This window comes from Dendropsophus ebraccatus, chromosome 3, assembly GCF_027789765.1.
Source record: "Dendropsophus ebraccatus isolate aDenEbr1 chromosome 3, aDenEbr1.pat, whole genome shotgun sequence".
Lineage (NCBI taxonomy): Eukaryota > Metazoa > Chordata > Amphibia > Anura > Hylidae > Dendropsophus > Dendropsophus ebraccatus.
The window spans coordinates 172,838,803-172,857,165 of record NC_091456.1 but is presented as its reverse complement, the minus strand read 5'-3'; the positions used below and the strand labels follow the sequence as shown (position 1 = coordinate 172,857,165).

General features: G+C 41.3%; 1 protein-coding gene across 1 annotated transcript in view; it reads right to left on the bottom strand.

Moving 5' to 3' along the window:
* Positions 1 to 18,363, bottom strand: part of DCC (DCC netrin 1 receptor) — a 375,839-nt gene that overhangs the window by 237,093 nt on the left and 120,383 nt on the right. The gene's annotated exons all lie outside the window — the stretch shown is intronic.

Here is an 18,363-nt window from a genome sequence, read left to right as displayed (position 1 = left end):
AGATAGATAGATAGGAGATAGATAGATATTAGAAAGATAGATAGATAGATAGATAGATAGATAGATAGATAGATAGATGATATATAGATAGATGGATAGATAGATAGATAGATAGATAGATAGATAGAAGATAGATAGATAGATAGATAGATAGATAGATAATAGATAGATAGGAGATAGATAGATAGATAGATATTAGATAGATAGATAGATAGATAGGAGATAGATAGATAGGAGATAGATAGATAGATAGATAGATAGATAGATAGATAGATAGATAGATACAGGGGCGTAACTAGCACTATAGCAGCCATAGTGGCTGCTATGGGGCCTGCCGCATCAGGGGGCCCCATGGCCTGCTCCTGCAATACACTGGGCCCCCTGAGCCGTCATCATTTGCAGCACCGGGTGGCCCTGCTGGTCTCCTGGGTTTTGCAAATGTCCCTTTAACTCCAAGCACTCCTGACCAGAGCTAGCAGTTATGTAGTTATGACTTCACTTGACCGTTTAGTGGTCAGTCGGGGGGGGGGGGGGGGGGGGCAATCAAAAGTTTGCTATGGGGCCCAGCCATTTCTAGTTACGCCCCTGGATAGATAGATAGATAGATAGATAATATATAGATAGATAGATAGATAGATAGATAGATGATAGATAGATAGATAGATAGATAGGAGACAGATAGATAGATAGATAATAGATAGATAGATAGATAGATAGATAGATAGATAGATAGATAGATAGGAGACAGATAGATAGATAGATAATAGATAGATAGATAGATAGATAGATAGATAGGAGACAGATAGATAGATAGATAGATAGATAGATAGATAGATAGATAGATAGAAGATAGATAGATAGATAGATAGATAGGAGACAGATAGATAGATAGATAGATAGATAGATAGATAGATAGATAATAGATAGATAGATAGATAGAGAGAGAGAGAGAGAGAGAGATAGATAGATAGATAGATAGATAGATAGATAGATGATAGATAGATAGATAGGAGACAGATAGATAGATAGATAATAGATAGATAGATAGATAGATAGATAGATAGATAGGAGACAGATAGATAGATAGATAGATAGATAGATAGGAGACAGATAGATAGATAGATAATAGATAGATAGATAGATAGATAGATAGATAGATAGGAGACAGATAGATAGATAGATAGATAGATAGATAAATAGGAGATAGATAGATAGATAGATAGATAGATAGATAAATAGGAGATAGATAGATAGATAGATAGGAGACAGATAGATAGATAGATAGATAGATGTTTAGTATACATAGTGTTAGTAGTACAGCCGCTCAGGTGTGTATATCGGGGCGCCGGCGTCACTCTTGGATTTGTTCTGACTTTAGTTATAATAGAAAACAAACAGAAAAGACAAAGGCAATGGAGTAAATGCAAACAGCGCAGCGCTGGGATGCGGGAACATATTGTTAGTATTAATGCTCGGGGGTAGAGATCATTTCCATAGGAACTGGATGCACTGTGATGGCGGAGTGAAGCCTTCTCCGCGCCGCCAGCCTTTTTATAATCGCCGGCTTGATCTTTTCTTAGTGAAAGCGATATGTGCGGATATTATATATGTTCTTTTCTCCGGCTTTACATGACACTTATTAGAAATGGTTTCTTCATTTCACAATGTGATAGCATCTGCAATCCGTGAGGGAACTTCTAATACGCGGAATTATTCGGGATACACCGCATGGCTTTTATTCCGGAATTTTCTGTACGGAAAGTTGTTTATTTAGTAACGTACAAGGGTGCGAGGAATGATGTGAGGAGAGGTGAATGGGAAATAGTTTCACATGGAGAATCTTCAGATCCAACCAGTAAAGGGGTTCTCCAGGATTAGAAAAACATAGGTGCTTATTTCCAAGAACAGCGCCACTCCTGTCCTCAGGTTGTATGTAGAATTACAGTTCGGCTCCACTTACATCAATGGAACTAAACTGCAATACCACGCACAAACTGAGGACACGAGTGGCGCTCTTTCTGGAAGAAAGCACAGAGACTTCCTATCTGTTACTTATCAGCTCCTACTCCTTGGTGCTTTGCAATGATATAGTGTTGATGAAAGTGCTTTGGTTTGGACAGGATGGCTCAGTGTACACTACTATAGATGAAACGATGAGGGAGAGGGGGTTACTGATGCACCTAGCATAGAGCTTTGTGAGTGGTAGGGAAAGAAGTAGCAGCAGCACAGCAAAGAAGGGGTTACATAAACCACTGAACTGCTACTGCTGCTGAGATGAAAGGAAAGCATTGATTTACTTTTCAGGGACAGTATGGTTCCTCTGGAGAATGGTGAGAGGCTCCCAGATTGTAGATACACAGCTCATGCCTTCTCCAGCATATATAGCTAAGTCCCATCCTCTGTGTCTTAGTTGCTCTGTTGTTAGAGACAGAATCTCCCTAACAACAGACAATGAACAGCAAATTGCAGAGAACTGAGACAAATAGTGACCAAGTGTTTCTTGTTTTTTTTCCTACCTATGCAGGGGGCTCTGTGAGATATCTTAAGGGTTCACTGGGAAACTGTAAGACACCATGTGGTCAGGATTGGTATTACAGTTGAAAACTGAAGAAGATTTTGTTTCAAAAGGGAACTTCAGTGATTTATTTATATTTTTAAATCAGCTGATGTCAGAAAGTTATAAAGATTTGTAATTACTTCTAATTGAAAAATCTCCAGTCTTCCGGTACTTATCAGTTGCTGTATGTCCTGCAGGAAGTGATATATTATTTCCAGTCTGCCACAGTGCTCTCTGCTGCCACCTCTGTCCATGTCAGGAACTGTCCAGAACTTTCCTACTGCTCTGGACAGTGACTTGATCTGGAACTGGTGGAAACAATTTCTGTTGTCTAGTCTAAAGAGCTTGCACTGTAAGTTATTCTTATGAAGAAGGCAGACATAAGTAATATTCCCCATGAGACGGCTTATGCGTCATGTGAGCACCATGTGGCTCTATATGGGCACGGTTTGGCGCTATATAGACACAGCCTTGTTGGGTTTGTATTATACAAGTCGGTTAGTGTTCATTATCTATGTAGTTTGCATAAGTAGATATGGGAGGCTGGTAATTCTAGGCAATAGAACGGCATTGGGCAGTGGAGCCAGTTGGACACAAATGTAACCACCGTCCCCCGTTGTGCCATATCACCAGAGGCATACCGTAGCCATTGACTCTTTATAGCCCTGATAGCATCCAATGCAGACTTAACTCTCCATGACCATAAAGTAAATGCTGCTGTAAAGCGCCCTGTAATCACCTGTGATCGCAGATGTGCTGCAAAATCCCCGCTCACCCCCCGTCATCAAAAGTTTGTTTGCACAATAAAACGAGAAAACGACTGCGACGATTAGCAAGATTCCAGAACGTTTCATCGGGGGTTGGTAATTGTCACCGACGCGTTAACCCAGAGATGATTCTATTATAAAGAGGGTCTGTGTATTCTTAGCTGCCGCATGAATGGACGGGTTAGGAACGCGCGGCGTGCGGTGTCACACTATAATTCTCTTGTCTCTGAATAGGCAGGTAATGAGTGTGTGGGCTGCGCCCGGCCCCTTTACCACTGTCAGATGCCTCTGCCGCACCAACCAATGGTATAGAAGTCTGGGCTGCAGCTATAGAATAACAAAAGCGTAAAGTATAGGATATAAGCTTATAGGATAGACGTAAAAAAGAAGATTACAGTGAGGAGGATGCGGAATATGGGGGGAGGGGGAGTGTGTAAAATAGTCATAGATTAGTCTGTCATTTATGGTATACTGTATACAGCAGGGGTAGGGAACCTTGGCTCTCCAGCTGCTGCAAAACTACACCTCCCATCATGCCTGCACAGCCAAAGCTAAAGGCATGATGGGAGTTGTAGTTTTGCAGCAGCTGGAGAGCCAAGGTTCCCTTTCGCTGCTGTATAATCTGGTGATTGTGAAGGTTTTGTAGTTGTACTACCAATGCAGGGGGCGCTGTGGGATATTTTAAAGGTTCGTTGAGAAAATGTGGGACACCATGTGGTCACGTTTGGTATTGCAAGTGAAAACTATAGAATTATTAGACTATGTTTATTCAACGTATTTTTAATTATAAAAAACGGCTGTTTTAAATTAAAACAGCAGTCTTTCTTGTCATAGAATAAAACTGGTGCGTTGAAGTCAATGCAAAGTCCAGTACTTATCAGCTGTTGTATGTCCTGCAGGACGTGGTCTTTTCATTCCAGTCTGACACAGCTCTCTCTGCTGCCACCACTGTCCATGTCAGGAACTGTCCAGAGCAGGAGAAGTTTTCTATGGGGATTTGCTACTTCTCTGGGCAGTTCCTGACATGGACAGAGGGGGCAGCAGAGAGCATTGTGTCAGACTAGAAAGAATACACCCCTTCCTGCAGGGCATACAGCAGCTGATCACTGGGAAACTGTAAGACACCATGTGGTCAGGATTGGTATTGCAGGTGAAAACTGAAGAACATTTTCTTTTAACAGGGAACTTTAGTGATTTATTTATACTTTTATGGTATTTGCTGCTGCTCTCGACAATTCCTGACATGAACAGAGGTGGCAGCAGAGAGCACTGTGTCAGACTGGAAAGAATACACCACTTTCTGCAGGACATATAGCAGGTGATAAGTACTGGAAGATTTTTTTTATAAAGATATCAATTATAAATTTGTATAAATTTCTCATATCTGTTGATTTGAAAAAAAAAAAAAAAAAAAAGTTTCACCGGAGTATTCCTTTAAAGGGGGGCATTGGCTATACATACATATATATATATATATATATATATATATATATATATATATATATATATACACACATTTATATGGATCAGAAAATATTCCATATAAAGGGGGTATCCATAAAGTAAAAATAAGCATGCCTGCTTAATTCTACAAACAGTGCCACTTTTATTCACAGGTTATGTTGGGTACTGCAGTTAAGCCCTGTACACTTCAATGGAGCCATGTTGCAGTACCAGACACAACCCATGGACAGGTGTGGCGCTGTTTCTGGAGGTAAGGAGCTATCTATCCATAATACTGCTCACATTATATAACACTTTACACATCGTTGATGTATCTGATATTATTACTAGCCGCTAGTGAATTGGAATCCTCCTATATACTATCTTAGTAGCGAATCTGTCCGCTCACAATGTACATGACTATAACAATCACAATATAGGTATAAAAAGCAACAATTACATGTCAAGGCGTCAGGTAATTCCAGCATTTACAGAATAAAAGCCAAAAGCGTTCATCTGACAGGCGACGCTCTTTTATTCGCACTTATCTACTTAACACCATTAGGCAAATCTCCATAAAGCAGAGCTCCGACCCCTCTCCCCGCACCTCCCATTGTCTTCCCGCACACTGATATGATGGGATAATGGCAGCAGAACTCAGGGAGATTGCATTGTTTGTATCAATAGTCTGAACACAACCCGATGTCACCATCTTATGAAATGTCATAGTCACTCAATAGAGAATGGTAATGATGAGACAGAGAGAAGATTGGTCCGCAGAGAACAACAGCCATCGAGTGACCCCACCAAATCAATGGTGACTTCACGGGAGGAGGAGGAGGAGGAGGAGATGGATGGCTTTGCATGCTTTTAGCATTTCCAGTAATAAATCTCCGGCATAACAAAGGGAGAGCGTTGTATTGTCTTTCATGATGGAGTTATGTAAATGACTCGGAGAAGAGGATGGACCTGAGATGTGCCGATCATGTTGGGAGACCGATCAATGCTGATCAGGGAAGGCTGGTATCACATGTATATGGCTGCAGTCACTTCTTAAGGGGGATTCCCATTACATTTCTCAGTTGCTGCTTACATATGGTTAAATGGAGATGGATGGGTGAATGGATGGATGGATGGATGGGTGGATGGGTGGATGGGTGGGAGGTATAGACAGACAGACAGATAGATATGATAGGATGACTAGGATAGATGGATGTATAGCATGGACAGGATGGATGGATGGGAGATATAGACAGATAGATAGATAGATAGATAGATAGATAGATAGATAGATAGATAGATAGACAGACAGATAGATAGGAGATAGATAGATAGATAGATAGATAGGAGATAGATAGATAGATAGGAGAGAGAGAGATAGATAGATAGATAGATAGATAGATAGATAGATAGATAGATAGATAGATAGATAATAGATAGATAGATAGATAGATAGATGATAGATAGGAGATAGATAGATAGATAGATAGATAGATAGATAGATAGAATAGTGGATAAGATGGATGTATAGGATGGATGGATGGGATAGTGGATGGATGGATGGATGGATGGATAAATGGATGGATGGTGGATAGGATGGATGGATGGATAGTGGACAGGATGGATGGATGGGATAGTGGATAGGATGGATGATGGATGGATAGGATGGATAGGATAGATGGATGGATAGATAGATGGATGGTGGACAGGATGGATGGACGGATGGGATAGTGGATAGGATGGACGGATGGGATAGTCGATAGGATGGATGGATGGCATAGTAGATGGAATAATAGATAGGATGGATAGATAAGTTAGGGAATAGTCTATCTTTTCTGGAAAACCTGTTACAAAGGGGATTATCCAGGATAATCCAAAACAACACCACCCTTGCCTTCAGTTTGTGTGCAGTATTGAAGCTTAAATACATTAAAATAAATACATTTTAGTAGTGATACTGCACACAAACTGTGACTGAGTATGGCGCTGTCTATTTCTCACCTTACATAGATAGCCCCCTTAAAGGAGGTTTCCCCTCTTGACACGTTCTCCCTACAGTATGGGGTATAATTAATAGACCGCAAGGGGATCTCTGTCCTCTCTTCCTCTATTTCATGTCTACTTGTCCATGACTTCGCCCATTACTACATTACGGTCTTGTGGCATTTTTAGATTCCAACCCTAACGTTGGCGTTTGTCCAGATAAGCGGTCAGGATAGCCGAAGAACCAGGGAATCCACATGTATAATAAAAAGTACAGAGTAAAGTATAACCAGTGTATTATCATTATTGATGCTTGGCATGGGGTAACTTGGACTTCTTGGATTCCTGGAAAAAAAAAGTTCTTCTTCAAGAATAGCTTACAGGTTAACAGCCCGGTTACGGATTGCTCAGCCCAGTAGCTCTCTTCATGCTTGGCCGCTCCAAGATTGTGCCATAAATGTTGGATGGCCTATCTGTCACACACCCTCTGAAGTTACCAGGCGAGATGCCAACTCTCTTTCCCCCTCGGAGCACCTCATTTAAGGAGGTAGATCCGAACAAATGAATGTGGTTCATCTGTCATGTAGTGGTTCTTTGGCCGAGCTCTATGATAACTGCTGGCCTCCTCTTCACCCTGCTCACCGGGCTTTAAAGCCAACACTGCTGATCTATTGTGACATTGTATCCGAATCACACCGATCATTGTTACCGCGGCTTTCTAGTGAGAGCGGGAACCTTCTGTTAGTGCTGAACTGGTGCAACCGAGCACGTAACACGGGATCCACCCAGATAAATAAACTAGTAGATCCTTGAGTCCATTGGCTCCAACACAGGAAAAGAGAGGTTAGGAAATCGAACAGGATTTGATTTAATTCTTTTTTTATTATTTATTCCTTAGAATCTGAAATGTTTGTAATTTCTTGCTCCCCTTGGGCCAAATGGCCTTAAATTTTTTCAAAAATATTTTTTTTTCCTTAGAATCTGAACTTTTTTGTCTATTGTTTGCTTCCCTTGAACCATATGGCCTGACATACATGGTGGCATTTAATGTACTGTACAGGAGCAGGGACTCTTCTCTTTGACAGGTGTCCCCGCTCCTGTACATACTTTGCCTGGACAATCACGTTTCCAAATCCGAATCGGGATCTGAATTCGAAGGGAATCTAACACATTAGCCGAATGGATCCTGATCTTTGGAGATATTCCATATCTGTTTGTACAACCCAAATGATCACTATTACAGCTCCAACAGAAAGCGCTAAATACAAAGAGAGAGTGACAACTAGTGTTGAGTGGCGTTCTCCGAACCCAAATGCTCAGCATTTGACATCAGTCATCTGGCAAAGTTTGATTCTCCCCTAGGGCTGCCAGAAAAACATAGATTTCCAAGGGTGGCATCCAACTTCTCCAGATGCCGGGAGTCAAAAGCTGAGCAGTTGGGTTAGGAGAATGTTGGTGAACCCGGACAGTTCAGCAACTCGACTTCAACCTAGTGACAACCTATTTTAGTACTCTTAGGGTATGTTCACACTGAGCAAAACAAGCGGAATCCTGCGGCGGAGCCCCCTACCACCGAATCCTACCTGCCTCAGTGTCTCTATGGGATGGCTCGCGCGCCTCCGCTTCCAACGCTCTCCGCAGAAAGCGATGGAAGCAGAGGTGAGTGAGCCATCCCATAGAGACAATTTATGACATTAAGGCAGGTGGGATTCCGCGGTGGGGGGCTCCACCGTGGAATTCCGCCTGTTTCACTCTGTGAATAGGCCCTTAGGCCGCTTTCACACATCTGCTTATACTGTTCACATTTGTGGAGCTGCAAACTCGTAAATTTCTATGACCCCCTACACATACCCATAGGTGTTAGCGGTCCACATATTAAATGAATAGGTCCCCACCGCTACGGACAGCACTATGGACATGTGAATCGGGCCTAACTGTAGCCAAACTGGTAGTCATCCAACCAGCCTACTATTATAAAGTAATTACCGCTACATATTGGCTGTAATATAAAACTTTATTAATTCTCTACACCAGGGAAAAAATACCGCCCTGGGCCATGGAGAGGTCTGTGAGGGGGGGGGGGGGGGGCTGGGGGGTTAAGGCGTGACACAGAATAATGGCCTAAGGGTATAACACTGCACATCTCCTGCAGAGAACAATAGCAAGCGCCCATTTATTTCTAATTTATTGTATATATGGAGAGAGGTCATACCATGCCATTAGACTCAATATACACACTATATGACCATATTGTGCCAGCCTGGTTATTGCAATATTTATGTCCCACTAAAACCTGTCCAATAATGTCCTCTCACTAGTATACACTTACCTTATCCTTTTATCCCTCAGGCACCGTATAACGTTATTATATATAGACAATAAATGGCAGTATATGGCATTATAATGTGTGCACTGCATAATAGGATAATGTTTGTACTGTCTGTATTATTTAGAGGCTGTATAGCAGTATAATTTGGACAGTAAGTGTTGCGTGGACATTATACGGTAGCAATTATTTAGATTGTCTATACACTTTATTATTTAGGCAGTGTTACATGGTTAATACTTGGCAGTGTTATGTGGGCACTATATGGAAGCATTATTTGGATATTGTGTATTGGTATGATTGTATATGGTATTATGTACCGTATGGCAGAATGATTTGTAAAATAAATGTTAACTTTTTAATACCAATATCTGGGCACCATAGGGAGGTATTATTTAAGCACTGTATGACTGCAGTATTTAGACTGAATGTGTTATGTGGGCATTGTATGGCAGAATAATGTGGGCACTGTATGGCAGTATCCTGTGGGCTTTGTATGGTTGGATGATTTCTCCGTGGATGACAGTATTATGTACAGATTGTATGATATATGATTTCAGCTTGTATAGCAGTGTTATGTAGGCTTTGTATGGCAGTATGATGTGGGCACTGTATGGCAGTATGATGTAGGCCTTGTATGGAAATAGTATTTCATTTTGTATGGCAGTGTTAGGTAGGTACTGTGTTAGGTAGGCAGTATGACATGAGCACTGTATGGAAGTGTTATGTAGGAGTTTTATGGCAGTGTATGGAAGTACAGTATGATGTGGGCACTGTATAGCTGTAGGATGTAGGCAATGCATGGCAGTATTATGTAGGCACTTTATGGTGTGTTTTGTAGGCGCTGCATAACAGTATTGTGTAGGCACTATATGATAGTATTATGTATGCACTGTATGGATGGTTGAATTGATCTTGTATGGCAATGTGATGTGGGCATTGTATGCATATATGATTTCACTTTCTATGACAGTGTTTTGAAGGCATTGTATGATGTGGGCACTGTATGGCAGTATTATGTAGGCATTGTATGGCAGTATTATATAGGTGCCGCATGGCAGTATGATGTAGGCATTGCATCCTTGTATGATTTAACCCTGTATCACAGTATAATGTAGGCATTGTATATCAGTATGATGTGGGCATTGTATGGCAGTATTATATAGACACTGTATGGGGGTGTGATGTGGGCCCTGTATCACAGTAGGCATTGTATATCAGTATTCTGAGGCAGTATTATGTAAGCACTGTATGGCAGTATTATGTAGGCCCTGTATGGCAGTATTATGTAGGCCCTGTATGGCAGTATTATGTAGGCCCTGTACGGCAGTATTCAGGTATAAATATTCAGGTAATACGAGTAAATGTGGGTTTTATACCGGCCCTGTCTGTCTCTTTGCACCAAATAAATATAAAATCACCCTTTTCCATTGTATCGGTACGAGCCACTTCCAAAAACTGCAACGAACATCAATCAGGACTTTGTTCATTTACATATCTCTATCGTTTAAAGACACTTAATAGTGTCGCTCCGGAATCTGTAGCTGGTGCCAATACAATTAGGCCCGTGTCCCTGATTCCCTTTTATGTTCTCTGTGAAGCATTTTATTTCAATTTATAATTAAATCATGCCTAAGGGTCTCTCCTCCACGCTCGCCGGCCTCAACGGCCTCCAAGTCTTTTTTTATTCTCAGCTTTACAGGTTATTGTCCACTTATAGCTGTGTATTAATATGGATATACGTTATCGTCTTATATAGGAGCTTCAGTGTACCAGGACAATGAAGGCTGCAACTATCACACAGACTTCATACCATGTCAGTAATATTTGGTTATCTATATATCATGTATATACACCATTCATCAGAGTAGTTTACAAATTCTGTTATACGGAGAATAACTGGTAGGAAAAATAGGATTATGCTCCCAGTGGCCAAAAGTGGAATTACAGTTCTATTTAGATACCACTTATAGCCATTGTCATAGACAGCTTATAATTAAGCTAAAATGGTCTTGTTCCACCGTTGATCCAGAAGCGGGTTGTGACAGGTGCACTTTAAAGGGGTTATCCAGCGCTACAAAACCACGGCCACTTTCTTTCAGAGACAGCACCGCTCTCCGGTTAGGGTGGAGTTTTGTAACTCTGTTCCCTTGATGTGAATGGAGCTTAATTGCAAACCACACCTGAACTGGAGACAAGAGTGGTGCTGTCTCTGAAAGAAAGCGGCCATGTTTTTGTAGCACTGGATAACCCCTTTAACTTGCTGAGCCCTAAAAGTATAACTATATTAGCTGAGAAGGGAATATCACTTTAATAGGGCTGTAGTAGGATCTCCTGGTTTTAGGTTGTCCTCTCCGATAGCCAGTTGTGATCATTTGGGGATCTTGACAGGAAGTATTCAGTTTCTCAACAGCACCACCACAGGTGAGATTGTGCATTACACAATTTCTTTTGAATTTAAAGGGGTACACTAGTGGAAATAAATATATATATATATATATATATATATATATATTTATTTATTTATTTAAAAAAAAATCCCCAGTCTTCCACTACAGGAAGTGGTGTATTCTCTCCAGTCGGACACAGTGCTCTCTGCTGCCACCTCTGTCCATGTCAGGAACTGTCCAGAGCAGTAGCAAATCCCCATGGAAAACCTCTCCTGCTATGGACAGTTCCTGACATGGACAGAGCTGGCAGTAGAGAGCACTGTGTCAGACTGGAAAGAACACACCACTTCCTGCAGGACATACAGCAGCTGATAAGGACTGGAAGACGATATTTTTTTTTTAATATAAGTAATTTACAAATTTCTATAAATTGGAGCATCTTGGCAGGAAGTGATCAGCTTCTCAACAGCACCACCGCAGGTGAGATTAAGTATTACACAATTACTTTTGAAATTAATGGTTTGAGCATGTAGTTTACAGGCATGTGGGACCTTTAGAGTGAATATACTATCTACTCCAGCGCATATATTACTGTGGGACCTCCTATATACAGTAGGGGCCCTTTATATTTTATTATCTTTATCCTTCCTTGAGACTTCATTGACCCATAGATTTTTAAAAAAATCATTTTCTTTCCTTCAAAAAATGGCGCCACCCCTGTCCTCAGGTTATAGGTGGCATTACAACTCAGCTCTATCACATTAATAGAACTTATCTGCAACACCACCCACAAACTGAAGACAAGAGTGGCGCTGTTTCTGAAGGAATGTTTTTGTAATCCTGGAGAGCCCCTTTAAGGATTTTTCTCCATACTAGGGTGATTGTACTGTATGAGCCATTAGCAAATCTCTGCATGTTGATAAATATACGGTAAGACTATACACAGTAAGTGAATGGACGGGTCTGATTTGGGAGCCTGCTGTTTCTTGGATGGAGTGATATATAAACAGATCTTCTCTGTGGGATTCAGGGTCATTAATAATGGAGGACGGAGTTAACCTGATTTACTACCTGGGGCTGAAACAGTGAAAACATCTGTCATATCACACAGAGCTGACAGCACTTGTATCCTATAGAGGCGGCTTATGGCTGAAAGTTTCCTACAAACACGTCCATCTCCGAAGGTGATCTATAATAATACAGAGTGGTATATAGAAATACCATATATACCTGAGGGAAGACAAAAACCAACCAGGAGCCCAAGGTTCTCAAGTGGGAAGAAGTCATATGTGGGTGATACAGGAAACTAGGCACAATCCAAACTATGCAAAATCCAAGATATGTGTGTGTGTGTGTGTGTGTGTGTATCCATGCATGTCCTGTAATGCACTATATGTGTAAGTTTATATAAGTGTATATCTCTATATACATATACAGGCTGCGTTCACACTACGTATATTTCAGTCAGTATATATATATTTCAGTCAGTATTGCAACCAAAACCAGGAGTGGATTAAAAACACAGAAAGGCTCTGTTCACACAATGTTGAAATTGAGTGGATGGCCGCCATTTAATGGCAAATATTTACTGTTATTTTAAAACAACGGCAGTTGTATTGAAATAATGGCAGTTATTTACTGTTATATGGCGGCCATCCACTCAGTTTCAACATTGTGTGAACAGATCCTTTCTGTGTTTTTAATCCACTCCTGGTTTTGGTTGCAATATGAGGACCACAATACTGACTGAAATATACGTAGTGTGAACCCAGCCACAGTATGAATGTGTGAGTATCTAGGCACATACTGTATATTTGTATGAATATGTGTATGTATACAAGTGTGTATTCATGTTTATGAATATGTGTGAGTATGGATACAGTGGGGGAGATTTATCAAATATGGTGGGAGATTTATCAAACATGGTGTAAAGCCCCAATCACACAGAGCAAGAGCAGCGAAATTTCGTGGCGAATTGTCCACCAGCCGCCAGCCTCCGTGTCATAATGACACTCTACGGGAGGCTCACGTTCATTCTTCAGCCCCCGAGCCTCCTATAGAGTGTAATTATGACACAGAGGCTGGCGGCATTCCGCCACGGAATACCGCCGCTCTTGCTCTGTGTGAACGGGGCCTAAAGTGAAACTGGCTCCGTTATCCCTAGCAACCAATCAGATTCCCCCTTTCATTCCTCACAGACTCTTTGGAAAATGAAAGGTGGAATCTGATTGGTTGCTAGGGGCAACTGAGCCAGTTTCACTTTACACAATGTTTGATAAATCTCCTCTAGTATGTGTATGTGTATACGTGTGTATTCCTGTTTATGTGTACGTGTCTGTGTGAGTGTATCACTATGTGTATACGTGTGTGTTATATGACTATTATTACACTGTGTTCAGTGGTTCCTTTCTCAGCAGCTCCCAGCCTGTACATTATAGTCTATAATTATCCGGCCATACGCTATACTTTTCACTGCAGACATGTCACTAATAAAAGAATATACTATTTCATATACATTACAATTAGACTTATACATAAGGTTAGATATATCTGGGCTATATCAGGTATATCCTATACACACAGAGGCTTTCCAGGCACCTACCCCATACACTGGCTATATACTGATGTATGCATAATGATTGTCTATATGTATTTGTAGGTGTTGTATATATGTATTTGTACATGTTGTATATATGTACTTGTACGTGTTGTATATATGTACTTGTACGTGTTGTATATATGTATTTGTAGGTGTTGTATATAGGTATTTGTACATGTTGTATATATGTACTTGTAGGTGTTGTATATATGTATTTGTACATGTTGTATATATGTACTTGTAGGTGTTGTATATATGTATTTGTAGGTGTTGTATATAGGTATTTGTACATGTTGTATATATGTACTTGTAGGTGTTGTATATATGTATTTGTAGGTGTTGTATATAGGTATTTGTACGTGTTGTATATAGGTATTTGTACGTGTTGTATATATGTACTTGTAGGTCTTCCTATATGCTGCCTAGTTTTGATCCCACAGCACGAGACGCCTTTTTACTTTTCCTTTAAAAAGCAGCATAAATGACATTTCCAGGAATTGCCCAATTTCTAGTGTTTGTTCCCCAGAGTGTGCTTTCACCTTGCTGCCTCAGCAGACACTCATTGATCTGACCTCCAGCTTGCGGACCCCTGCAGCTCTCCCCCGCACCGCCATGCTGATGCATAACTCACAGCCACTGAGCTCCATCATGCATCTCCTATCCAAACAGCTGGGAGAGCAGAACCGCAGAGCGTCGCCACTAATACCTGCATCATTACCGGCCATTTAAGTAGTAATAACGCCTATCCTGTGATTCAGTATTATTACAGTCAATGCCATGCTAATGGACGCTGGCATGTTTGATATAATGATCGTCTTATTCCCCCCATAGGGCCACTTATCTTTCCAATTTATAAGATGGAGCCCGAGCTTGCTTGCTTTTAATGGGACAAACAAAATGACTGCTCTTTTCTGCTGACTACGAGCAGCGTGGAGCCGGAGAATGTAATGCACGTGCCGTAGTCATTGCTTACGGGAACGCAATATGTGAGCAAATTAGATATTGCGAGGACGTGTCGATAAATAAAGAGCGCATGTCACCATGATATTCCTCTTCCTACCTATAGGGGGCAGTAAGACTATATCTTGTATCTGTATAGCAATGCCACACCACTGCAACATTGAAGTATGCCAATTTTTATTCTATATACAATAGTCCTGCAGCCTCTAGTACACTCTATATTACTCTAGTCCTGCAGTCTCTACTACACTCTAGTCCTACAGTCTCTAGTACACTCTAGTCCTACAGTCTCTACTACACTCTAGTCCTGCAGTCTCTAGTACACTCTAGTCCTACAGTCTCTAGTACACTCTAGTCCTACAGTCTCTACTACACTCTAGTCCTGCAGTCTCTAGTACACTCTAGTCCTACAGTCTCTAGTACACTCTAGTCCTACAGTCTCTAGTACACTCCAGTCCTGCAGTCTCTAGTACACTCTAGTCCTACAGTCTCGTGCACTCTAGTCCTGCAGTCTCTAGCACACTCTAGTCCTGCAGTCTCTAGTACACTCTAGTCCTACAGTCGCTAGTACACTCTAGTCCTACAGTCGCTAGTACACTCTAGTCCTACAGTCTCTAGCACACTCTAGTTCCGCAGTCTCTAGTACACTCTAGTCCTACAGTCTCTAGTACACTCTAGTCCTACAGTCTCTAGTACACTCTAGTCCTACCGTCTCTAGTACACTCTAGTCCTACCGTCTCTAGTACACTCTAGTCCTACAGTCTCTAGTACACTCTAGTCCTACAGTCTCTAGTACACTCTAGTCCTACCGTCTCTAGTACACTCTAGTCCTACAGTCTCTATTACACTCTAATCCTACAGTCTCTAGTACACTCTAATCCTGCAGTCTGTAGAACACTCTAGTCCTACAGTCTCTAGTACACTCTAGTCCTGCAGTCTCTAGTACACTCTAGTCCTACCGTCTCTAGTACACTCTAGTCCTACCGTCTCTAGTACACTCTAGTCCTACCGTCTCTAGTACACTCTAGTCCTACCGTCTCTAGTACACTCTAGTCCTACCGTCTCTAGTACACTCTAGTCCTACCGTCTCTAGTACACTCTAATCCTGCAGTCTGTAGTACACTCTCTTCGTTATAGATTTTTATGAACAATTAAAAGAAATGGGCAGAATGTAAAGTTAGAATAAGTTCCAGAATTATATATTTTACTTTTAAATTACAGGGTGAGATCCAGTTTGATTTTTTTTCTTGATTTCAAATTGTATTCGAGAACAAAAGACGGGAAGAAATATATTTTAGCTCTTTATTTAAACCATTTTATATATTTTTGTTGATGGGAAATTTGTTCCTTTGAATTTATTGTCTTTTGTCTGATCGTGGTTTCCAAGTATCATTGCGTCTCGCTGACAATAACATTTCTTAAGCGTGCCACGCTTTATATTTCACTCTGACAGAGCCAAGTAGTCAAATAATAACTTCTGGAAGATTCTTCTTATGTAACCGACTGAGTCTAATTATCGAGATATTTTAGTATATTGTATGACACGGTGACGTCTACCAGACGAATAGCGGTACGTAGATCTACACACTGGGAAAACTTATGAAAATGCTAAAGGGGTTATTCCCATCTCAGCTTGGTATCCTTTATAAATAGAAGAGGGGATGACAAGCTGATCAATGGGGGTCTGACTGCTGGGATCACCACCAATTCTCATCAATCATAGGGACAAAATTATCCCTGAAATGAATGGAGTGCACTGAGCATGTGCGACCACCACTACCACTTATTCTCTATGGAGTCTCAGAATATAGCTGAGGTTCAGACATCTTTACCGGCCCCATAGAGTGCTGGTCATGTATGCCCAGTGTGCTCCATTCATTCAAGGGATATTTTGTCTCTGTTCATGAGATGGGTGGATCCATGGACATGATCGGGAAGCTGAAAACAGCCAAAGCTCAGGAGTTATACAATGTGCTACAGTAAGGGCCCTATTACACTGAACGATAATTGGCCGAATCGGCCCTATCCGGCTGATCGTTAATATAGGTTTGGACCTCTAATCATACATTACCTATACATGGTCTAGGGCTCCTCCTGCGCTCTGCTTCTCCCCGAGTCCCGCTCGCTGCAGCTTCAGAGTGGCCTGTTTTAGCTGACAGGTCGCACAGCCAATCACAGGCCGGGACCGCCGTAGCCAGTAATTGGCTGAGTGGCCTGTCAGCTAAGACAGGCCACTCTGAAGCTGCAGCGAGCGGGAGAAGCAGAGCGCAGGTGGAGCCCAGGACCATGGATAGGTAATGTATGCAGTTTAAGCAAGGGCTGCAAGGACATCAGTAATGATGTCCTTGCAACCCTTGTTAAACGATTATCGGGCCGTGTAATAGGCCAAGTAAACAAGCGCCGATCTAGCAGATCGGCGTTCATTTACAGGTATTATTGGGCCCCCATTGGCCCGTGTAATAACACCCTAACTCACGCTTTGTAACTCCCAAAGCTTTGTAAACAGCATAGCTGATTGGGCTACGCGGTTTGCACATCTCCCATTATAGTAAATGGGAGCTAAGAACATTGTGCACTTTGTCTATTTTCAGCTTCCCCATCGTCTTTAGTGACCCCCAAACAGGTTGAAGAGGATGGGAAGCCATCTTAACAGGATCGGAATACTACTTTTTTGTATGCCCCATCTGAGTTCTGTTAATGGTTGAAATGGATTATAGTCTTCCCCAAAAGTGCCAAATGGGAGGGGCAGAGATCATGGTTGTTAAGGAGCTCCTCCGATTTATCTTAGAGTCCCTTTACACACACAGATTACCTGACAGATTTTTGCAGCCAAAGTCAAGAACAGACTATAAACAGAGAAAATGTCATAAAAGAAAGACTGAGATTTCTCCTCTTTTCAAATCCATTCCTGGCTTTGGCTGCAAAAAGCTGTGTTAAGGGACCTTTAGAGTCACGTGATCTCTCTTAGTGCTTCTGATTGGCTGACACGAACCATGTATTATTATGCTGTCTGCAATATAGCTGTGGAATTATATTCATAAAAGAATATATCTAATACATTATGCTAGTATTGAAAGTAAGAAAATCTCATATTCGCCTTGACAGCATGAGACACCTGTTGGGCTAATATGAGACATTTTCTTCCCCTTTTATAGAAGACTTAAAGGGGTATTTTGGTGATTTCATTAATAAATTAAAAAAAAAAAATCCCTTGCCCCTGATTCAAACTTTTACAGATTATTTCTATTTTACATTACAGGAAACTAGATCTCCCAGCATGCATTGCACCTCAGAGCCAAATGCCTGGTATCCACTCACCACTGGCTCATTCACTGATA